The sequence below is a fragment of the Schistocerca cancellata genome, chromosome 2 (genome assembly GCF_023864275.1).
Source record: "Schistocerca cancellata isolate TAMUIC-IGC-003103 chromosome 2, iqSchCanc2.1, whole genome shotgun sequence".
NCBI lineage: Eukaryota > Metazoa > Arthropoda > Insecta > Orthoptera > Acrididae > Schistocerca > Schistocerca cancellata.
In genome coordinates, this window is record NC_064627.1 from 257480807 (window position 1) to 257502172 (window position 21366).

Consider the following 21366-nt stretch of genomic DNA (forward strand, 5'->3'; position numbering starts at 1 on the left):
AGAAATCATGCCTGCGTACTGTGGCAACGTGGATGCGACAACTACATCAACTGTAAGTCCTCTAATAGAACAAACGAGGAGCATCAAATCAAGTGTCAGGATGGCCGAGCGGTCTAAGGCGCCAGACTCAAGGTAAAGCCTTGGCTGCAGTAGCAGCTAGAGCCTTCTGGTCCTCGAATGAGGGCGTGGGTTCGAATCCCACTCCTGACACAGATTTTGTCGCTTCTCTAGAGCACCCTGCGTAGCATTGAGATCCTTTGTAAAGTGCAACAGCACGATACTGGCCGTGTTCTCCTAAGTGAAATCAAAAATTTGCATCAAACACAAGCGCACCTACGGCACCAAACTGTTTCTTCGGTAGTGTGAGCTACAAACAGAGAGTGTTGGTTGTAAATACGACGTTCCCCTCGTGAGGTTACTTCCGCGCCAAAGAGCCGCAAACACGTCAAAAGGGACACTTGTGGTATGGAAACGACTCTTATCTGGAGATGCAGAGTGCTAACGACAGTGTGAGGAAACAGTGCAGGCTGACCAGTACATCATCTGTACAATAACAGTCGCTGGTGAAATACACAGAACTCGAAATAAATTCATATACTCAAAATATTACTGTATGGAGATTACAACGTGACCAAAACTTGAAATATTACTCGACAGATAGACCTCTGCATTCTGTCTAATCTCTGACGTCTTTAACAGACGACTTAGTTTCGAACAAAAGGTATTGATTGCTGTGATTATACGGATTTGAGAAACTCTTTTGGTGGTACATTCTGCGCTATATTTGTGCGGCTGCGCCTGGCGCACGTCTAACGGGTGCAGAAATCATGCCTGCGTACTGTGGCAACGTGGATGCGACAACTACATCAACTGTAAGTCCTCTAATAGAACAAACGAGGAGCATCAAATCAAGTGTCAGGATGGCCGAGCGGTCTAAGGCGCCAGACTCAAGGAAAAACCTTGGCTGCAGTAGCAGCTAGAGCCTTCTGGTCCTCGAATGAGGGCGTGGGTTCGAATCCCACTCCTGACACAGATTTTGTCGCTTCTCTAGAGCACCCTGCGTAGCATTGAGATCCTTTGTAAAGTGCAACAGCACGATACTGGCCGTGTTCTCCTAAGTGAAATCAAAAATTTGCATCAAACACAAGCGCACCTACGGCACCAAACTGTTTCTTCGGTAGTGTGAGCTACAAACAGAGAGTGTTGGTTGTAAATACGACGTTCCCCTCGTGAGGTTACTTCCGCGCCAAAGAGACGCAAACACGTCAAAAGGGACACTTGTGGTATGGAAACGACTCTTATCTGGAGATGCAGAGTGCTAACGACAGTGTGAGGAAACAGTGCAGGCTGACCAGTACATCATCTGTACAATAACAGTCGCTGATGAAATACACAGAACTCGAAATAAGTTCATATACTCAAAATATTACTGTATGGAGATTACAACGTGACCAAAACTTGAAATATTACTCGACAGATAGACCTCTGCATTCTGTCTAATCTCTGACGTCTTTAACAGACGACTTAGTTTCGAACAAAAGGTATTGATTGCTGTGATTATACGGATTTGAGAAACTCTTTTGGTGGTACATTCTGCGCTATATTTGTGCGGCTGCGCCTGGCGCACGTCTAACGGGTGCAGAAATCATGCCTGCGTACTGTGGCAACGTGGATGCGACAACTACATCAACTGTAAGTCCTCTAATAGAACAAACGAGGAGCATCAAATCAAGTGTCAGGATGGCCGAGCGGTCTAAGGCGCCAGACTCAAGGTAAAGCCTTGGCTGCAGTAGCAGCTAGAGCCTTCTGGTCCTCGAATGAGGGCGTGGGTTCGAATCCCACTCCTGACACAGATTTTGTCGCTTCTCTAGAGCACCCTGCGTAGCATTGAGATCCTTTGTAAAGTGCAACAGCACGATACTGGCCGTGTTCTCCTAAGTGAAATCAAAAATTTGCATCAAACACAAGCGCACCTACGGCACCAAACTGTTTCTTCGGTAGTGTGAGCTACAAACAGAGAGTGTTGGTTGTAAATACGACGTTCCCCTCGTGAGGTTACTTCCGCGCCAAAGAGCCGCAAACACGTCAAAAGGGACACTTGTGGTATGGAAACGACTCTTATCTGGAGATGCAGAGTGCTAACGACAGTGTGAGGAAACAGTGCAGGCTGACCAGTACATCATCTGTACAATAACAGTCGCTGATGAAATACACAGAACTCGAAATAAATTCATATACTCAAAATATTACTGTATGGAGATTACAACGTGACCAAAACTTGAAATATTACTCGACAGATAGACCTCTGCATTCTGTCTAATCTCTGACGTCTTTAACAGACGACTTAGTTTCGAACAAAAGGTATTGATTGCTGTGATTATACGGATTTGAGAAACTCTTTTGGTGGTACATTCTGCGCTATATTTGTGCGGCTGCGCCTGGCGCACGTCTAACGGGTGCAGAAATCATGCCTGCGTACTGTGGCAACGTGGATGCGACAACTACATCAACTGTAAGTCCTCGAATAGAACAAACGAGGAGCATCAAATCAAGTGTCAGGATGGCCGAGCGGTCTAAGGCGCCAGACTCAAGGAAAAACCTTGGCTGCAGTAGCAGCTAGAGCCTTCTGGTCCTCGAATGAGGGCGTGGGTTCGAATCCCACTCCTGACACAGATTTTGTCGCTTCTCTAGAGCACCCTGCGTAGCATTGAGATCCTTTGTAAAGTGCAACAGCACGATACTGGCCGTGTTCTCCTAAGTGAAATCAAAAATTTGCATCAAACACAAGCGCACCTACGGCACCAAACTGTTTCTTCGGTAGTGTGAGCTACAAACAGAGAGTGTTGGTTGTAAATACGACGTTCCCCTCGTGAGGTTACTTCCGCGCCAAAGAGCCGCAAACACGTCAAAAGGGACACTTGTGGTATGGAAACGACTCTTATCTGGAGATGCAGAGTGCTAACGACAGTGTGAGGAAACAGTGCAGGCTGACCAGTACATCATCTGTACAATAACAGTCGCTGATGAAATACACAGAACTCGAAATAAATTCATATACTCAAAATATTACTGTATGGAGATTACAACGTGACCAAAACTTGAAATATTACTCGACAGATAGACCTCTGCATTCTGTCTAATCTCTGACGTCTTTAACAGACGACTTAGTTTCGAACAAAAGGTATTGATTGCTGTGATTATACGGATTTGAGAAACTCTTTTGGTGGTACATTCTGCGCTATATTTGTGCGGCTGCGCCTGGCGCACGTCTAACGGGTGCAGAAATCATGCCTGCGTACTGTGGCAACGTGGATGCGACAACTACATCAACTGTAAGTCCTCTAATAGAACAAACGAGGAGCATCAAATCAAGTGTCAGGATGGCCGAGCGGTCTAAGGCGCCAGACTCAAGGAAAAACCTTGGCTGCAGTAGCAGCTAGAGCCTTCTGGTCCTCGAATGAGGGCGTGGGTTCGAATCCCACTCCTGACACAGATTTTGTCGCTTCTCTAGAGCACCCTGCGTAGCATTGAGATCCTTTGTAAAGTGCAACAGCACGATACTGGCCGTGTTCTCCTAAGTGAAATCAAAAATTTGCATCAAACACAAGCGCACCTACGGCACCAAACTGTTTCTTCGGTAGTGTGAGCTACAAACAGAGAGTTTGGTTGTAAATACGACGTTCCCCTCGTGAGGTTACTTCCGCGCCAAAGAGCCGCAAACACGTCAAAAGGGACACTTGTGGTATGGAAACGACTCTTATCTGGAGATGCAGAGTGCTAACGACAGTGTGAGGAAACAGTGCAGGCTGACCAGTACATCATCTGTACAATAACAGTCGCTGATGAAATACACAGAACTCGAAATAAATTCATATACTCAAAATATTACCGTATGGAGATTACAACGTGACCAAAACTTGAAATATTACTCGACAGATAGACCTCTGCATTCTGTCTAATCTCTGACGTCTTTAACAGACGACTTAGTTTCGAACAAAAGGTATTGATTGCTGTGATTATACGGATTTGAGAAACTCTTTTGGTGGTACATTCTGCGCTATATTTGTGCGGCTGCGCCTGGCGCACGTCTAACGGGTGCAGAAATCATGCCTGCGTACTGTGGCAACGTGGATGCGACAACTACATCAACTGTAAGTCCTCTAATAGAACAAACGAGGAGTATCAAACCAAGTGTCAGGATGGCCGAGCGGTCTAAGGCGCCAGACTCAAGGAAAAACCTTGGCTGCAGTAGCAGCTAGAGCCTTCTGGTCCTCGAATGAGGGCGTGGGTTCGAATCCCACTCCTGACACAGATTTTGTCGCTTCTCTAGAGCACCCTGCGTAGCATTGAGATCCTTTGTAAAGTGCAACAGCACGATACTGGCCGTGTTCTCCTAAGTGAAATCAAAAATTTGCATCAAACACAAGCGCACCTACGGCACCAAACTGTTTCTTCGGTAGTGTGAGCTACAAACAGAGAGTGTTGGTTGTAAATACGACGTTCCCCTCGTGAGGTTACTTCCGCGCCAAAGAGCCGCAAACACGTCAAAAGGGACACTTGTGGTATGGAAACGACTCTTATCTGGAGATGCAGAGTGCTAACGACAGTGTGAGGAAACAGTGCAGGCTGACCAGTACATCATCTGTACAATAACAGTCGCTGATGAAATACACAGAACTCGAAATAAATTCATATACTCAAAATATTACTGTATGGAGATTACAACGTGACCAAAACTTGAAATATTACTCGACAGATAGACCTCTGCATTCTGTCTAATCTCTGACGTCTTTAACAGACGACTTAGTTTCGAACAAAAGGTATTGATTGCTGTGATTATACGGATTTGAGAAACTCTTTTGGTGGTACATTCTGCGCTATATTTGTGCGGCTGCGCCTGGCGCACGTCTAACGGGTGCAGAAATCATGCCTGCGTACTGTGGCAACGTGGATGCGACAACTACATCAACTGTAAGTCCTCTAATAGAACAAACGAGGAGCATCAAATCAAGTGTCAGGATGGCCGAGCGGTCTAAGGCGCCAGACTCAAGGAAAAACCTTGGCTGCAGTAGCAGCTAGAGCCTTCTGGTCGTCGAATGAGGGCGTGGGTTCGAATCCCACTCCTGACACAGATTTTGTCGCTTCTCTAGAGCACCCTGCGTAGCATTGAGATCCTTTGTAAAGTGCAACAGCACGATACTGGCCGTGTTCTCCTAAGTGAAATCAAAAATTTGCATCAAACACAAGCGCACCTACGGCACCAAACTGTTTCTTCGGTAGTGTGAGCTACAAACAGAGAGTGTTGGTTGTAAATACGACGTTCCCCTCGTGAGGTTACTTCCGCGCCAAAGAGCCGCAAACACGTCAAAAGGGACACTTGTGGTATGGAAACGACTCTTATCTGGAGATGCAGAGTGCTAACGACAGTGTGAGGAAACAGTGCAGGCTGACCAGTACATCATCTGTACAATAACAGTCGCTGATGAAATACACAGAACTCGAAATAAATTCATATACTCAAAATATTACTGTATGGAGATTACAACGTGACCAAAACTTGAAATATTACTCGACAGATAGACCTCTGCATTCTGTCTAATCTCCGACGTCTTTAACAGACGACTTAGTTTCGAACAAAAGGTATTGATTGCTGTGATTATACGGATTTGAGAAACTCTTTTGGTGGTACATTCTGCGCTATATTTGTGCGGCTGCGCCTGGCGCACGTCTAACGGGTGCAGAAATCATGCCTGCGTACTGTGGCAACGTGGATGCGACTACAACATCAACTGTAAGTCCTCTAATAGAACAAACGAGGAGCATCAAATCAAGTGTCAGGATGGCCGAGCGGTCTAAGGCGCCAGACTCAAGGAAAAACCTTGGCTGCAGTAGCAGCTAGAGCCTTCTGGTCCTCGAATGAGGGCGTGGGTTCGAATCCCACTCCTGACACAGATTTTGTCGCTTCTCTAGAGCACACTGCGTAGCATTGAGATCCTTTGTAAAGTGCAACAGCACGATACTGGCCGTGTTCTCCTAAGTGAAATCAAAAATTTGCATCAAACACAAGCGCACCTACGGCACCAAACTGTTTCTTCGGTAGTGTGAGCTACAAACAGAGAGTGTTGGTTGTAAATACGACGTTCCCCTCGTGAGGTTACTTCCGCGCCAAAGAGCCGCAAACACGTCAAAAGGGACACTTGTGGTATGGAAACGACTCTTATCTGGAGATGCAGAGTGCTAACGACAGTGTGAGGAAACAGTGCAGGCTGACCAGTACATCATCTGTACAATAACAGTCGCTGATGAAATACACAGAACTCGAAATAAATTCATATACTCAAAATATTACTGTATGGAGATTACAACGTGACCAAAACTTGAAATATTACTCGACAGATAGACCTCTGCATTCTGTCTAATCTCTGACGTCTTTAACAGACGACTTAGTTTCGAACAAAAGGTATTGATTGCTGTGATTATACGGATTTGAGAAACTCTTTTGGTGGTACATTCTGCGCTATATTTGTGCGGCTGCGCCTGGCGCACGTCTAACGGGTGCAGAAATCATGCCTGCGTACTGTGGCAACGTGGATGCGACAACTACATCAACTGTAAGTCCTCTAATAGAACAAACGAGGAGCATCAAATCAAGTGTCAGGATGGCCGAGCGGTCTAAGGCGCCAGACTCAAGGAAAAACCTTGGCTGCAGTAGCAGCTAGAGCCTTCTGGTCCTCGAATGAGGGCGTGGGTTCGAATCCCACTCCTGACACAGATTTTGTCGCTTCTCTAGAGCACCCTGCGTAGCATTGAGATCCTTTGTAAAGTGCAACAGCACGATACTGGCCGTGTTCTCCTAAGTGAAATCAAAAATTTGCATCAAACACAAGCGCACCTACGGCACCAAACTGTTTCTTCGGTAGTGTGAGCTACAAACAGAGAGTGTTGGTTGTAAATACGACGTTCCCCTCGTGAGGTTACTTCCGCGCCAAAGAGCCGCAAACACGTCAAAAGGGACACTTGTGGTATGGAAACGACTCTTATCTGGAGATGCAGAGTGCTAACGACAGTGTGAGGAAACAGTGCAGGCTGACCAGTACATCATCTGTACAATAACAGTCGCTGATGAAATACACAGAACTCGAAATAAATTCATATACTCAAAATATTACTGTATGGAGATTACAACGTGACCAAAACTTGAAATATTACTCGACAGATAGACCTCTGCATTCTGTCTAATCTCTGACGTCTTTAACAGACGACTTAGTTTCGAACAAAAGGTATTGATTGCTGTGATTATACGGATTTGAGAAACTCTTTTGGTGGTACATTCTGCGCTATATTTGTGCGGCTGCGCCTGTCGCACGTCTAACGGGTGCAGAAATCATGCCTGCGTACTGTGGCAACGTGGATGCGACTACAACATCAACTGTAAGTCCTCTAATAGAACAAACGAGGAGCATCAAATCAAGTGTCAGGATGGCCGAGCGGTCTAAGGCGCCAGACTCAAGGAAAAACCTTGGCTGCAGTAGCAGCTAGAGCCTTCTGGTCCTCGAATGAGGGCGTGGGTTCGAATCCCACTCCTGACACAGATTTTGTCGCTTCTCTAGAGCACCCTGCGTAGCATTGAGATCCTTTGTAAAGTGCAACAGCACGATACTGGCCGTGTTCTCCTAAGTGAAATCAAAAATTTGCATCAAACACAAGCGCACCTACGGCATCAAACTGTTTCTTCGGTAGTGTGAGCTACAAACAGAGAGTGTTGGTTGTAAATACGACGTTCCCCTCGTGAGGTTACTTCCGCGCCAAAGAGCCGCAAACACGTCAAAAGGGACACTTGTGGTATGGAAACGACTCTTATCTGGAGATGCAGAGTGCTAACGACAGTGTGAGGAAACAGTGCAGGCTGACCAGTACATCATCTGTACAATAACAGTCGCTGATGAAATACACAGAACTCGAAATAAATTCATATACTCAAAATATTACTGTATGGAGATTACAACGTGACCAAAACTTGAAATATTACTCGACAGATAGACCTCTGCATTCTGTCTAATCTCTGACGTCTTTAACAGACGACTTAGTTTCGAACAAAAGGTATTGATTGCTGTGATTATACGGATTTGAGAAACTCTTTTGGTGGTACATTCTGCGCTATATTTGTGCGGCTGCGCCTGGCGCACGTCTAACGGGTGCAGAAATCATGCCTGCGTACTGTGGCAACGTGGATGCGACAACTACATCAACTGTAAGTCCTCTAATAGAACAAACGAGGAGCATCAAATCAAGTGTCAGGATGGCCGAGTGGTCTAAGGCGCCAGACTCAAGGAAAAACTTTGGCTGCAGTAGCAGCTAGAGCCTTCTGGTCCTCGAATGAGGGCGTGGGTTCGAATCCCACTACTGACACAGATTTTGTCGCTTCTCTAGAGCACCCTGCGTAGCATTGAGATCCTTTGTAAAGTGCAACAGCACGATACTGGCCGTGTTCTCCTAAGTGAAATCAAAAATTTGCATCAAACACAAGCGCACCTACGGCACCAAACTGTTTCTTCGGTAGTGTGAGCTACAAACAGAGAGTGTTGGTTGTAAATACGACGTTCCCCTCGTGAGGTTACTTCCGCGCCAAAGAGCCGCAAACACGTCAAAAGGGACACTTGTGGTATGGAAACGACTCTTATCTGGAGATGCAGAGTGCTAACGACAGTGTGAGGAAACAGTGCAGGCTGACCAGTACATCATCTGTACAATAACAGTCGCTGATGAAATACACAGAACTCGAAATAAATTCATATACTCAAAATATTACTGTATGGAGATTACAACGTGACCAAAACTTGAAATATTACTCGACAGATAGACCTCTGCATTCTGTCTAATCTCTGACGTCTTTAACAGACGACTTAGTTTCGAACAAAAGGTATTGATTGCTGTGATTATACGGATTTGAGAAACTCTTTTGGTGGTACATTCTGCGCTATATTTGTGCGGCTGCGCCTGGCGCACGTCTAACGGGTGCAGAAATCATGCCTGCGTACTGTGGCAACGTGGATGCGACAACTACATCAACTGTAAGTCCTCTAATAGAACAAACGAGGAGCATCAAATCAAGTGTCAGGATGGCCGAGCGGTCTAAGGCGCCAGACTCAAGGAAAAACCTTGGCTGCAGTAGCAGCTAGAGCCTTCTGGTCCTCGAATGAGGGCGTGGGTTCGAATCCCACTCCTGACACAGATTTTGTCGCTTCTCTAGAGCACCCTGCGTAGCATTGAGATCCTTTGTAAAGTGCAACAGCACGATACTGGCCGTGTTCTCCTAAGTGAAATCAAAAATTTGCATCAAACACAAGCGCACCTACGGCACCAAACTGTTTCTTCGGTAGTGTGAGCTACAAACAGAGAGTGTTGGTTGTAAATACGACGTTCCCCTCGTGAGGTTACTTCCGCGCCAAAGAGCCGCAAACACGTCAAAAGGGACACTTGTGGTATGGAAACGACTCTTATCTGGAGATGCAGAGTGCTAACGACAGTGTGAGGAAACAGTGCAGGCTGACCAGTACATCATCTGTACAATAACAGTCGCTGATGAAATACACAGAACTCGAAATAAATTCATATACTCAAAATATTACTGTATGGAGATTACAACGTGACCAAAACTTGAAATATTACTCGACAGATAGACCTCTGCATTCTGTCTAATCTCTGACGTCTTTAACAGACGACTTAGTTTCGAACAAAAGGTATTGATTGCTGTGATTATACGGATTTGAGAAACTCTTTTGGTGGTACATTCTGCGCTATATTTGTGCGGCTGCGCCTGGCGCACGTCTAACGGGTGCAGAAATCATGCCTGCGTACTGTGGCAACGTGGATGCGACAACTACATCAACTGTAAGTCCTCTAATAGAACAAACGAGGAGCATCAAATCAAGTGTCAGGATGGCCGAGCGGTCTAAGGCGCCAGACTCAAGGAAAAACCTTGGCTGCAGTAGCAGCTAGAGCCTTCTGGTCCTCGAATGAGGGCGTGGGTTCGAATCCCACTCCTGACACAGATTTTGTCGCTTCTCTAGAGCACCCTGCGTAGCATTGAGATCCTTTGTAAAGTGCAACAGCACGATACTGGCCGTGTTCTCCTAAGTGAAATCAAAAATTTGCATCAAACACAAGCGCACCTACGGCACCAAACTGTTTCTTCGGTAGTGTGAGCTACAAACAGAGAGTGTTGGTTGTAAATACGACGTTCCCCTCGTGAGGTTACTTCCGCGCCAAAGAGCCGCAAACACGTCAAAAGGGACACTTGTGGTATGGAAACGACTCTTATCTGGAGATGCAGAGTGCTAACGACAGTGTGAGGAAACAGTGCAGGCTGACCAGTACATCATCTGTACAATAACAGTCGCTGATGAAATACACAGAACTCGAAATAAATTCATATACTCAAAATATTACTGTATGGAGATTACAACGTGACCAAAACTTGAAATATTACTCGACAGATAGACCTCTGCATTCTGTCTAATCTCTGACGTCTTTAACAGACGACTTAGTTTCGAACAAAAGGTATTGATTGCTGTGATTATACGGATTTGAGAAACTCTTTTGGTGGTACATTCTGCGCTATATTTGTGCGGCTGCGCCTGGCGCACGTCTAACGGGTGCAGAAATCATGCCTGCGTACTGTGGCAACGTGGATGCGACAACTACATCAACTGTAAGTGCTCTAATAGAACAAACGAGGAGCATCAAATCAAGTGTCAGGATGGCCGAGCGGTCTAAGGCGCCAGACTCAAGGAAAAACCTTGGCTGCAGTAGCAGCTAGAGCCTTCTGGTCCTCGAATGAGGGCGTGGGTTCGAATCCCACTCCTGACACAGATTTTGTCGCTTCTCTAGAGCACCCTGCGTAGCATTGAGATCCTTTGTAAAGTGCAACAGCACGATACTGGCCGTGTTCTCCTAAGTGAAATCAAAAATTTGCATCAAACACAAGCGCACCTACGGCACCAAACTGTTTCTTCGGTAGTGTGAGCTACAAACAGAGAGTGTTGGTTGTAAATACGACGTTCCCCTCGTGAGGTTACTTCCGCGCCAAAGAGCCGCAAACACGTCAAAAGGGACACTTGTGGTATGGAAACGACTCTTATCTGGAGATGCAGAGTGCTAACGACAGTGTGAGGAAACAGTGCAGGCTGACCAGTACATCATCTGTACAATAACAGTCGCTGATGAAATACACAGAACTCGAAATAAATTCATATACTCAAAATATTACTGTATGGAGATTACAACGTGACCAAAACTTGAAATATTACTCGACAGATAGACCTCTGCATTCTGTCTAATCTCTGACGTCTTTAACAGACGACTTAGTTTCGAACAAAAGGTATTGATTGCTGTGATTATACGGATTTGAGAAACTCTTTTGGTGGTACATTCTGCGCTATATTTGTGCGGCTGCGCCTGGCGCACGTCTAACGGGTGCAGAAATCATGCCTGCGTACTGTGGCAACGTGGATGCGACAACTACATCAACTGTAAGTCCTCTAATAGAACAAACGAGGAGCATCAAATCAAGTGTCAGGATGGCCGAGCGGTCTAAGGCGCCAGACTCAAGGAAAAACCTCGGCTGCAGTAGCAGCTAGAGCCTTCTGGTCCTCGAATGAGGGCGTGGGTTCGAATCCCACTCCTGACACAGATTTTGTCGCTTCTCTAGAGCACCCTGCGTAGCATTGAGATCCTTTGTAAAGTGCAACAGCACGATACTGGCCGTGTTCTCCTAAGTGAAATCAAAAATTTGCATCAAACACAAGCGCACCTACGGCACCAAACTGTTTCTTCGGTAGTGTGAGCTACAAACAGAGAGTGTTGGTTGTAAATACGACGTTCCCCTCGTGAGGTTACTTCCGCGCCAAAGAGCCGCAAACACGTCAAAAGGGACACTTGTGGTATGGAAACGACTCTTATCTGGAGATGCAGAGTGCTAACGACAGTGTGAGGAAACAGTGCAGGCTGACCAGTACATCATCTGTACAATAACAGTCGCTGATGAAATACACAGAACTCGAAATAAATTCATATACTCAAAATATTACTGTATGGAGATTACAACGTGACCAAAACTTGAAATATTACTCGACAGATAGACCTCTGCATTCTGTCTAATCTCTGACGTCTTTAACAGACGACTTAGTTTCGAACAAAAGGTATTGATTGCTGTGATTATACGGATTTGAGAAACTCTTTTGGTGGTACATTCTGCGCTATATTTGTGCGGCTGCGCCTGGCGCACGTCTAACGGGTGCAGAAATCATGCCTGCGTACTGTGGCAACGTGGATGCGACAACTACATCAACTGTAAGTCCTCTAATAGAACAAACGAGGAGCATCAAATCAAGTGTCAGGATGGCCGAGCGGTCTAAGGCGCCAGACTCAAGGAAAAACCTTGGCTGCAGTAGCAGCTAGAGCCTTCTGGTCCTCGAATGAGGGCGTGGGTTCGAATCCCACTCCTGACACAGATTTTGTCGCTTCTCTAGAGCACCCTGCGTAGCATTGAGATCCTTTGTAAAGTGCAACAGCACGATACTGGCCGTGTTCTCCTAAGTGAAATCAAAAATTTGCATCAAACACAAGCGCACCTACGGCACCAAACTGTTTCTTCGGTAGTGTGAGCTACAAACAGAGAGTGTTGGTTGTAAATACGACGTTCCCCTCGTGAGGTTACTTCCGCGCCAAAGAGCCGCAAACACGTCAAAAGGGACACTTGTGGTATGGAAACGACTCTTATCTGGAGATGCAGAGTGCTAACGACAGTGTGAGGAAACAGTGCAGGCTGACCAGTACATCATCTGTACAATAACAGCCGCTGATGAAATACACAGAACTCGAAATAAATTCATATACGCAAAATATTACTGTATGGAGATTACAACGTGACCAAAACTTGAAATATTACTCGACAGATAGACCTCTGCATTCTGTCTAATCTCTGACGTCTTTAACAGACGACTTAGTTTCGAACAAAAGGTATTGATTGCTGTGATTATACGGATTTGAGAAACTCTTTTGGTGGTACATTCTGCGCTATATTTGTGCGGCTGCGCCTGGCGCACGTCTAACGGGTGCAGAAATCATGCCTGCGTACTGTGGCAACGTGGATGCGACAACTACATCAACTGTAAGTCCTCTAATAGAACAAACGAGGAGCATCAAATCAAGTGTCAGGATGGCCGAGCGGTCTAAGGCGCCATACTCAAGGAAAAACTTCGGCTGCAGTAGCAGCTAGAGCCTTCTGGTCCTCGAATGAGGGCGTGGGTTCGAATCCCACTCCTGACACAGATTTTGTTGCTTCTCTAGAGCACCCTGCGTAGCATTGAGATCCTTTGTAAAGTGCAACAGCACGATACTGGCTGTGTTCTCCTAAGTGAAATCAAAAATTTGCATCAAACACAAGCGCACCTACGGCACCAAACTGTTTCTTCGGTAGTGTGAGCTACAAACAGAGAGTGTTGGTTGTAAATACGACGTTCCCCTCGTGAGGTTACTTCCGCGCCAAAGAGCCGCAAACACGTCAAAAGGGACACTTGTGGTATGGAAACGACTCTTATCTGGAGATGCAGAGTGCTAACGACAGTGTGAGGAAACAGTGCAGGCTGACCAGTACATCATCTGTACAATAACAGTCGCTGATGAAATACACAGAACTCGAAATAAATTCATATACTCAAAATATTACTGTATGGAGATTACAACGTGACCAAAACTTGAAATATTACTCGACAGATAGACCTCTGCATTCTGTCTAATCTCTGACGTCTTTAACAGACGACTTAGTTTCGAACAAAAGGTATTGATTGCTGTGATTATACGGATTTGAGAAACTCTTTTGGTGGTACATTCTGCGCTATATTTGTGCGGCTGCGCCTGGCGCACGTCTAACGGGTGCAGAAATCATGCCTGCGTACTGTGGCAACGTGGATGTGACAACTACATCAACTGTAAGTCCTCTAATAGAACAAACGAGGAGCATCAAATCAAGTGTCAGGATGGCCGAGCGGTCTAAGGCCCCAGACTCAAGGAAAAACTTCGGCTGCAGTAGCGGCTAGAGCCTTCTGGTCCTCGAATGAGGGCGTGGGTTCGAATCCCACTCCTGACACAGATTTTGTCGCTTCTCTAGAGCACCCTGCGTAGCATTGAGATCCTTTGTAAAGTGCAACAGCACGATACTGGCCGTGTTCTCCTAAGTGAAATCAAAAATTTGCATCAAACACAAGCGCACCTACGGCACCAAACTGTTTCTTCGGTAGTGTGAGCTACAAACAGAGAGTGTTGGTTGTAAATACGACGTTCCCCTCGTGAGGTTACTTCCGCGCCAAAGAGCCGCAAACACGTCAAAAGGGACACTTGTGGTATGGAAACGACTCTTATCTGGAGATGCAGAGTGCTAACGACAGTGTGAGGAAACAGTGCAGGCTGACCAGTACATCATCTGTACAATAACAGTCGCTGATGAAATACACAGAACTCGAAATAAATTCATATACTCAAAATATTACTGTATGGAGATTACAACGTGACCAAAACTTGAAATATTACTCGAAAGATAGACCTCTGCATTCTGTCTAATCTCTGACGTCTTTAACAGACGACTTAGTTTCGAACAAAAGGTATTGATTGCTGTGATTATACGGATTTGAGAAACTCTTTTGGTGGTACATTCTGCGCTATATTTGTGCGGCTGCGCCTGGCGCACGTCTAACGGGTGCAGAAATCATGCCTGCGTACTGTGGCAACGTGGATGCGACAACTACATCAACTGTAAGTCCTCTAATAGAACAAACGAGGACCATCAATTCAAGTGTCAGGATGGCCGAGCGGTCTAAGGCCCCAGACTCAAGGAAAAACTTCGGCTGCAGTAGCGGCTAGAGCCTTCTGGTCCTCGAATGAGGGCGTGGGTTCGAATCCCACTCCTGACACAGATTTTGTCGCTTCTCTAGAGCACCCTGCGTAGCATTGAGATCCTTTGTAAAGTGCAACAGCACGATACTGGCCGTGTTCTCCTAAGTGAAATCAAAAATTTGCATCAAACACAAGCGCACCTACGGCACCAAACTGTTTCTTCGGTAGTGTGAGCTACAAACAGAGAGTGTTGGTTGTAAATACGACGTTCCCCTCGTGAGGTTACTTCCGCGCCAAAGAGCCGCAAACACGTCAAAAGGGACACTTGTGGTATGGAAACGACTCTTATCTGGAGATGCAGAGTGCTAACGACAGTGTGAGGAAACAGTGCAGGCTGACCAGTACATCATCTGTACAATAACAGTCGCTGATGAAATACACAGAACTCGAAATAAATTCATATACTCAAAATATTACTGTATGGAGATTACAACGTGACCAAAACTTGAAATATTACTCGACAGATAGACCTCTGCATTCTGTCTAATCTCTGACGTCGTTAACAGACGACTTAGTTTCGAACAAAAGGTATTGATTGCTGTGATTATACGGATTTGAGAAACTCTTTTCGTGGTACATTCTGCGCTATATTTGTGAGGCTGCGCCTGGCGCACGTCTAACGGGTGCAGAAATCATGCCTGCGTACTGTGGCAACGTGGATGCGACAACTACATCAACTGTAAGTCCTCTAATAGAACAAACGAGGAGCATCAAATCAAGTGTCAGGATGGCCGAGCGGTCTAAGGCGCCAGACTCAAGGAAAAACCTTGGCTGCAGTAGCAGCTAGAGCCTTCTGGTCCTCGAATGAGGGCGTGGGTTCGAATCCCACTCCTGACACAGATTTTGTCGCTTCTCTAGAGCACCCTGCGTAGCATTGAGATCCTTTGTAAAGTGCAACAGCACGATACTGGCCGTGTTCTCCTAAGTGAAATCAAAAATTTGCATCAAACACAAGCGCACCTACGGCACCAAACTGTTTCTTCGGTAGTGTGAGCTACAAACAGAGAGTGTTGGTTGTAAATACGACGTTCCCCTCGTGAGGTTACTTCCGCGCCAAAGAGCCGCAAACACGTCAAAAGGGACACTTGTGGTATGGAAACGACTCTTATCTGGAGATGCAGAGCGCTAACGACAGTGTGAGGAAACAGTGCAGGCTGACCAGTACATCATCTGTACAATAACAGTCGCTGATGAAATACACAGAACTCGAAATAAATTCATATACTCAAAATATTACTGTATGGAGATTACAACGTGACCAAAACTTGAAATATTACTCGACAGATAGACCTCTGCATTCTGTCTAATCTCTGACGTCTTTAACAGACGACTTAGTTTCGAACAAAAGGTATTGATTGCTGTGATTATACGGATTTGAGAAACTCTTTTGGTGGTACATTCTGCGCTATATTTGTGCGGCTGCGCCTGGCGCACGTCTAACGGGTGCAGAAATCATGCCTGCGTACTGTGGCAACGTGGATGCGACAACTACATCAACTGTAAGTCCTCTAATAGAACAAACGAGGAGCATCAAATCAAGTGTCAGGATGGCCGAGCGGTCTAAGGCGCCAGACTCAAGGAAAAACCTTGGCTGCAGTAGCAGCTAGAGCCTTCTGGTCCTCGAATGAGGGCGTGGGTTCGAATCCCACTCCTGACACAGATTTTGTCGCTTCTCTAGAGCACCCTGCGTAGCATTGAGATCCTTTGTAAAGTGCAACAGCACGATACTGGCCGTGTTCTCCTAAGTGAAATCAAAAATTTGCATCAAACACAAGCGCACCTACGGCACCAAACTGTTTCTTCGGTAGTGTGAGCTACAAACAGAGAGTGTTGGTTGTAAATACGACGTTCCCCTCGTGAGGTTACTTCCGCGCCAAAGAGCCGCAAACACGTCAAAAGGGACACTTGTGGTATGGAAACGACTCTTATCTGGAGATGCAGAGTGCTAACGACAGTGTGAGGAAACAGTGCAGGCTGACCAGTACATCATCTGTACAATAACAGTCGCTGATGAAATACACAGAACTCGAAATAAATTCATATACTCAAAATATTACTGTATGGAGATTACAACGTGACCAAAACTTGAAATATTACTCGACAGATAGACCTCTGCATTCTGTCTAATCTCTGACGTCTTTAACAGACGACTTAGTTTCGAACAAAAGGTATTGATTGCTGTGATTATACGGATTTGAGAAACTCTTTTGGTGGTACATTCTGCGCTATATTTGTGCGGCTGCGCCTGGCGCACGTCTAACGGGTGCAGAAATCATGCCTGCGTACTGTGGCAACGTGGATGCGACAACTACATCAACAGTAAGTCCTCTAATAGAACAAACGAGGAGCATCAAATCAAGTGTCAGGATGGCCGAGCGGTCTAAGGCGCCATACTCAAGGAAAAACGTCGGCTGCAGTAGCAGCTAGAGCCTTCTGGTCCTCGAATGAGGGCGTGGGTTCGAATCCCACTCCTGACACACATTTTGTCGCTTCTCTAGAGCACCCTGCGTAGCATTGAGATCCTTTGTAAAGTGCAACAGCACGATACTGGCTGTGTTCTCCTAAGTGAAATCAAAAATTTGCATCAAACACAAGCGCACCTACGGCACCAAACTGTTTCTTCGGTAGTGTGAGCTACAAACAGAGAGTGTTGGTTGTAAATACGACGTTCCCCTCGTGAGGTTACTTCCGCGCCAAAGAGCCGCCAACACGTCAAAAGGGACACTTGTGGTATGGAAACGACTCTTATCTGGAGATGCAGAGTGCTAACGACAGTGTGAGGAAACAGTGCAGGCTGACCAGTACATCATCTGTACAATAACAGTCACTGATGAAATACACAGAACTCGAAATAAATTCATATACTCAAAATATTACTGTATGGAGATTACAACGTGACCAAAACTTGAAATATTACTCGAAAGATAGACCTCTGCATTCTGTCTAATCTCTGACGTCTTTAACAGACGACTTAGTTTCGAACAAAAGGTATTGATTGCTGTGATTATACGGATTTGAGAAACTCTTTTGGTGGTACATTCTGCGCTATATTTGTGCGGCTGCGCCTGGCGCACGTCTAACGGGTGCAGAAATCATGCCTGCGTACTGTGGCAACGTGGATGCGACAACTACATCAACTGTAAGTCCTCTAATAGAACAAATGAGGAGCATCAAATCAAGTGTCAGGATGGCCGAGCGGTCTAAGGCCCCAGACTCAAGGAAAAACTTCGGCTGCAGTAGCGGCTAGAGCCTTCTGGTCCTCGAATGAGGACGTGGGTTCGAATCCCACTCCTGACACAGATTTTGTCGCTTCTCTAGAGCACCCTGCGTAGCATTGAGATCCTTTGTAAAGTGCAACAGCACGATACTGGCCGTGTTCTCCTAAGTGAAATCAAAAATTTGCATCAAACACAAGCGCACCTACGGCACCAAACTGTTTCTTCGGTAGTGTGAGCTACAAACAGAGAGTGTTGGTTGTAAATACGACGTTCCCCTCGTGAGGTTACTTCCGCGCCAAAGAGCCGCAAACACGTCAAAAGGGACACTTGTGGTATGGAAACGACTCTTATCTGGAGATGCAGAGTGCTAACGACAGTGTGAGGAAACAGTGCAGGCTGACCAGTACATCATCTGTACAATAACAGTCGCTGATGAAATACACAGAACTCGAAATAAATTCATATACTCAAAATATTACTGTATGGAGATTACAACGTGACCAAAACTTGAAATATTACTCGACAGATAGACCTCTGCATTCTGTCTAATCTCTGACGTCTTTAACAGACGACTTAGTTTCGAACAAAAGGTATTGATTGCTGTGATTATACGGATTTGAGAAACTCTTTTGGTGGTACATTCTGCGCTATATTTGTGCGGCTGCGCCTGGCGCACGTCTAACGGGTGCAGAAATCATGCCTGCGTACTGTGGCAACGTGGATGCGACAACTACATCAACTGTAAGTCCTCTAATAGAACAAACGAGGAGCATCAAATCAAGTGTCAGGATGGCCGAGCGGTCTAAGGCGCCAGACTCAAGGAAAAACCTTGGCTGCAGTAGCAGCTAGAGCCTTCTGGTCCTCGAATGAGGGCGTAGGTTCGAATCCCACTCCTGACACAGATTTTGTCGCTTCTCTAGAGCACCCTGCGTAGCATTGAGATCCTTTGTAAAGTGCAACAGCACGATACTGGCCGTGTTCTCCTAAGTGAAATCAAAAATTTGCATCAAACACAAGCGCACCTACGGCACCAAACTGTTTCTTCGGTAGTGTGAGCTACAAACAGAGAGTGTTGGTTGTAAATACGACGTTCCCCTCGTGAGGTTACTTCCGCGCCAAAGAGCCGCAAACACGTCAAAAGGGACACTTGTGGTATGGAAACGACTCTTATCTGGAGATGCAGAGCGCTAACGACAGTGTGAGGAAACAGTGCAGGCTGACCAGTACATCATCTGTACAATAACAGTCGCTGATGAAATACACAGAACTCGAAATAAATTCATATACTCAAAATATTACTGTATGGAGATTACAACGTGACCAAAACTTGAAATATTACTCGACAGATAGACCTCTGCATTCTGTCTAATCTCTGACGTCTTTAACAGACGACTTAGTTTCGAACAAAAGGTATTGATTGCTGTGATTATACGGATTTGAGAAACTCTTTTGGTGGTACATTCTGCGCTATATTTGTGCGGCTGCGCCTGGCGCACGTCTAACGGGTGCAGAAATCATGCCTGCGTACTGTGGCAACGTGGATGCGACAACTACATCAACTGTAAGTCCTCTAATAGAACAAACGAGGAGCATCAAATCAAGTGTCAGGATGGCCGAGCGGTCTAAGGCGCCAGACTCAAGGAAAAACCTTGGCTGCAGTAGTAGCTAGAGCCTTCTTGTCCTCGAATGAGGGCGTGGGTTCGAATCCCACTCCTGACACAGATTTTGTCGCTTCTCTAGAGCACCCTGCGTAGCATTGAGATCCTTTGTAAAGTGCAACAGCACGATACTGGCCGTGTTCTCCTAAGTGAAATCAAAAATTTGCATCAAACACAAGCGCACCTACGGCACCAAACTGTTTCTTCGGTAGTGTGAGCTACAAACAGAGAGTGTTGGTTGTAAATACGACGTTCCCCTCGTGAGGTTACTTCCGCGCCAAAGAGCCGCAAACACGTCAAAAGGGACACTTGTGGTATGGAAACGACTCTTATCTGGAGATGCAGAGTGCTAACGACAGTGTGAGGAAACAGTGCAGGCTGACCAGTACATCATCTGTACAATAACAGTCGCTGATGAAATACACAGAACTCGAAATAAATTCATATACTCAAAATATTACTGTATGGAGATTACAACGTGACCAAAACTTGAAATATTACTCGACAGATAGACCTCTGCATTCTGTCTAATCTCTGACGTCGTTAACAGACGACTTAGTTTCGAACAAAAGGTATTGATTGCTGTGATTATACGGATTTGAGAAACTCTTTTGGTGGTACATTCTGCGCTATATTTGTGCGGCTGCGCCTGGCGCACGTCCAACGGGTGCAGAAATCATGCCTGCGTACTGTGGCAACGTGGATGCGACAACTACATCAACTGTAAGTCCTCTAATAGAACAAACGAGGAGCATCAAATCAAGTGTCAGGATGGCCGAGCGGTCTGAGGCCCCAGACTCAAGGAAAAACTTCGGCTGCAGTAGCGGCTAGAGCCTTCTGGTCGTCGAATGAGGGCGTGGGTTCGAATCCCACTCCTGACACAGATTTTGTCGCTTCTCTAGAGCACCCTGCGTAGCATTGAGATCCTTTGTAAAGTGCAACAGCACGATACTGGCTGTGTTCTCCTAAGTGAAATCAAAAATTTGCATCAAACACAAGCGCACCTACGGCACCAAACTGTTTCTTCGGTAGTGTGAGCTACAAACAGAGAGTGTTGGTTGTAAATACGACGTTCCCCTCGTGAGGTTACTTCCGCGCCAAAGAGCCGCAAACACGTCAAAAGGGACACTTGTGGTATGGAAACGACTCTTATCTGGAGATGCAGAGTGCTAACGACAGTGTGAGGAAACAGTGCAGGCTGACCAGTACATCATCTGTACAATAACAGTCGCTGATGAAATACACAGAACTCGAAATAAATTCATATACTCAAAATATTACTGTATGGAGATTACAACGTGACCAAAACTTGAAATATTACTCGAAAGATAGACCTCTGCATTCTGTCTAATCACTGACGTCTTTAACAGACGACTTAGTTTCGAACAAAAGGTATTGATTGCTGTGATTATACGGATTTGAGAAACTCTTTTGGTGGTACATTCTGCGCTATATTTGTGCGGCTGCGCCTGGCGCACGTCTAACGGGTGCAGAAATCATGCCTGCGTACTGTGGCAACGTGGATGCGACAACTACAT

The 21366-nt window shown here is 45.8% G+C and overlaps 25 non-coding genes across 25 annotated transcripts; all 25 read left to right on the plus strand.

Annotated features, from left to right (window-relative positions):
- Positions 1 to 94: 94 nt before the first annotated feature.
- Trnal-caa (transfer RNA leucine (anticodon CAA)) lies at positions 95 to 210 on the plus strand. The gene is made up of 2 exons: positions 95 to 132; positions 165 to 210. It is a non-coding gene; the product is annotated as a tRNA-Leu (tRNA).
- A 704-nt stretch (positions 211 to 914) lies between these two features.
- Trnal-caa (transfer RNA leucine (anticodon CAA)) lies at positions 915 to 1030 on the plus strand. Its single transcript has 2 exons — positions 915 to 952; positions 985 to 1030. It is a non-coding gene; the product is annotated as a tRNA-Leu (tRNA).
- A 704-nt stretch (positions 1031 to 1734) lies between these two features.
- Positions 1735 to 1850, plus strand: Trnal-caa (transfer RNA leucine (anticodon CAA)). The gene is made up of 2 exons: positions 1735 to 1772; positions 1805 to 1850. It is a non-coding gene; the product is annotated as a tRNA-Leu (tRNA).
- A 704-nt stretch (positions 1851 to 2554) lies between these two features.
- On the plus strand, positions 2555 to 2670 carry Trnal-caa (transfer RNA leucine (anticodon CAA)). Its single transcript has 2 exons — positions 2555 to 2592; positions 2625 to 2670. It is a non-coding gene; the product is annotated as a tRNA-Leu (tRNA).
- A 704-nt stretch (positions 2671 to 3374) lies between these two features.
- Trnal-caa (transfer RNA leucine (anticodon CAA)) lies at positions 3375 to 3490 on the plus strand. Its single transcript has 2 exons — positions 3375 to 3412; positions 3445 to 3490. It is a non-coding gene; the product is annotated as a tRNA-Leu (tRNA).
- Positions 3491 to 4193: 703 nt separating this feature from the next.
- Positions 4194 to 4309, plus strand: Trnal-caa (transfer RNA leucine (anticodon CAA)). Its single transcript has 2 exons — positions 4194 to 4231; positions 4264 to 4309. It is a non-coding gene; the product is annotated as a tRNA-Leu (tRNA).
- A 704-nt stretch (positions 4310 to 5013) lies between these two features.
- Positions 5014 to 5129, plus strand: Trnal-caa (transfer RNA leucine (anticodon CAA)). Its single transcript has 2 exons — positions 5014 to 5051; positions 5084 to 5129. It is a non-coding gene; the product is annotated as a tRNA-Leu (tRNA).
- A 704-nt stretch (positions 5130 to 5833) lies between these two features.
- Positions 5834 to 5949, plus strand: Trnal-caa (transfer RNA leucine (anticodon CAA)). Its single transcript has 2 exons — positions 5834 to 5871; positions 5904 to 5949. It is a non-coding gene; the product is annotated as a tRNA-Leu (tRNA).
- A 704-nt stretch (positions 5950 to 6653) lies between these two features.
- On the plus strand, positions 6654 to 6769 carry Trnal-caa (transfer RNA leucine (anticodon CAA)). Its single transcript has 2 exons — positions 6654 to 6691; positions 6724 to 6769. It is a non-coding gene; the product is annotated as a tRNA-Leu (tRNA).
- A 704-nt stretch (positions 6770 to 7473) lies between these two features.
- On the plus strand, positions 7474 to 7589 carry Trnal-caa (transfer RNA leucine (anticodon CAA)). The gene is made up of 2 exons: positions 7474 to 7511; positions 7544 to 7589. It is a non-coding gene; the product is annotated as a tRNA-Leu (tRNA).
- A 704-nt stretch (positions 7590 to 8293) lies between these two features.
- Trnal-caa (transfer RNA leucine (anticodon CAA)) lies at positions 8294 to 8409 on the plus strand. Its single transcript has 2 exons — positions 8294 to 8331; positions 8364 to 8409. It is a non-coding gene; the product is annotated as a tRNA-Leu (tRNA).
- Positions 8410 to 9113: 704 nt separating this feature from the next.
- Positions 9114 to 9229, plus strand: Trnal-caa (transfer RNA leucine (anticodon CAA)). The gene is made up of 2 exons: positions 9114 to 9151; positions 9184 to 9229. It is a non-coding gene; the product is annotated as a tRNA-Leu (tRNA).
- Positions 9230 to 9933: 704 nt separating this feature from the next.
- Trnal-caa (transfer RNA leucine (anticodon CAA)) lies at positions 9934 to 10049 on the plus strand. Its single transcript has 2 exons — positions 9934 to 9971; positions 10004 to 10049. It is a non-coding gene; the product is annotated as a tRNA-Leu (tRNA).
- Positions 10050 to 10753: 704 nt separating this feature from the next.
- Trnal-caa (transfer RNA leucine (anticodon CAA)) lies at positions 10754 to 10869 on the plus strand. Its single transcript has 2 exons — positions 10754 to 10791; positions 10824 to 10869. It is a non-coding gene; the product is annotated as a tRNA-Leu (tRNA).
- A 704-nt stretch (positions 10870 to 11573) lies between these two features.
- Trnal-caa (transfer RNA leucine (anticodon CAA)) lies at positions 11574 to 11689 on the plus strand. Its single transcript has 2 exons — positions 11574 to 11611; positions 11644 to 11689. It is a non-coding gene; the product is annotated as a tRNA-Leu (tRNA).
- A 704-nt stretch (positions 11690 to 12393) lies between these two features.
- Trnal-caa (transfer RNA leucine (anticodon CAA)) lies at positions 12394 to 12509 on the plus strand. Its single transcript has 2 exons — positions 12394 to 12431; positions 12464 to 12509. It is a non-coding gene; the product is annotated as a tRNA-Leu (tRNA).
- Positions 12510 to 13213: 704 nt separating this feature from the next.
- Trnal-caa (transfer RNA leucine (anticodon CAA)) lies at positions 13214 to 13329 on the plus strand. Its single transcript has 2 exons — positions 13214 to 13251; positions 13284 to 13329. It is a non-coding gene; the product is annotated as a tRNA-Leu (tRNA).
- Positions 13330 to 14033: 704 nt separating this feature from the next.
- On the plus strand, positions 14034 to 14149 carry Trnal-caa (transfer RNA leucine (anticodon CAA)). The gene is made up of 2 exons: positions 14034 to 14071; positions 14104 to 14149. It is a non-coding gene; the product is annotated as a tRNA-Leu (tRNA).
- A 704-nt stretch (positions 14150 to 14853) lies between these two features.
- Positions 14854 to 14969, plus strand: Trnal-caa (transfer RNA leucine (anticodon CAA)). Its single transcript has 2 exons — positions 14854 to 14891; positions 14924 to 14969. It is a non-coding gene; the product is annotated as a tRNA-Leu (tRNA).
- A 704-nt stretch (positions 14970 to 15673) lies between these two features.
- On the plus strand, positions 15674 to 15789 carry Trnal-caa (transfer RNA leucine (anticodon CAA)). The gene is made up of 2 exons: positions 15674 to 15711; positions 15744 to 15789. It is a non-coding gene; the product is annotated as a tRNA-Leu (tRNA).
- Positions 15790 to 16493: 704 nt separating this feature from the next.
- Positions 16494 to 16609, plus strand: Trnal-caa (transfer RNA leucine (anticodon CAA)). Its single transcript has 2 exons — positions 16494 to 16531; positions 16564 to 16609. It is a non-coding gene; the product is annotated as a tRNA-Leu (tRNA).
- A 704-nt stretch (positions 16610 to 17313) lies between these two features.
- Positions 17314 to 17429, plus strand: Trnal-caa (transfer RNA leucine (anticodon CAA)). Its single transcript has 2 exons — positions 17314 to 17351; positions 17384 to 17429. It is a non-coding gene; the product is annotated as a tRNA-Leu (tRNA).
- Positions 17430 to 18133: 704 nt separating this feature from the next.
- On the plus strand, positions 18134 to 18249 carry Trnal-caa (transfer RNA leucine (anticodon CAA)). The gene is made up of 2 exons: positions 18134 to 18171; positions 18204 to 18249. It is a non-coding gene; the product is annotated as a tRNA-Leu (tRNA).
- A 704-nt stretch (positions 18250 to 18953) lies between these two features.
- Positions 18954 to 19069, plus strand: Trnal-caa (transfer RNA leucine (anticodon CAA)). Its single transcript has 2 exons — positions 18954 to 18991; positions 19024 to 19069. It is a non-coding gene; the product is annotated as a tRNA-Leu (tRNA).
- A 704-nt stretch (positions 19070 to 19773) lies between these two features.
- On the plus strand, positions 19774 to 19889 carry Trnal-caa (transfer RNA leucine (anticodon CAA)). Its single transcript has 2 exons — positions 19774 to 19811; positions 19844 to 19889. It is a non-coding gene; the product is annotated as a tRNA-Leu (tRNA).
- The last annotated feature ends 1477 nt before the right edge of the window (positions 19890 to 21366 follow it).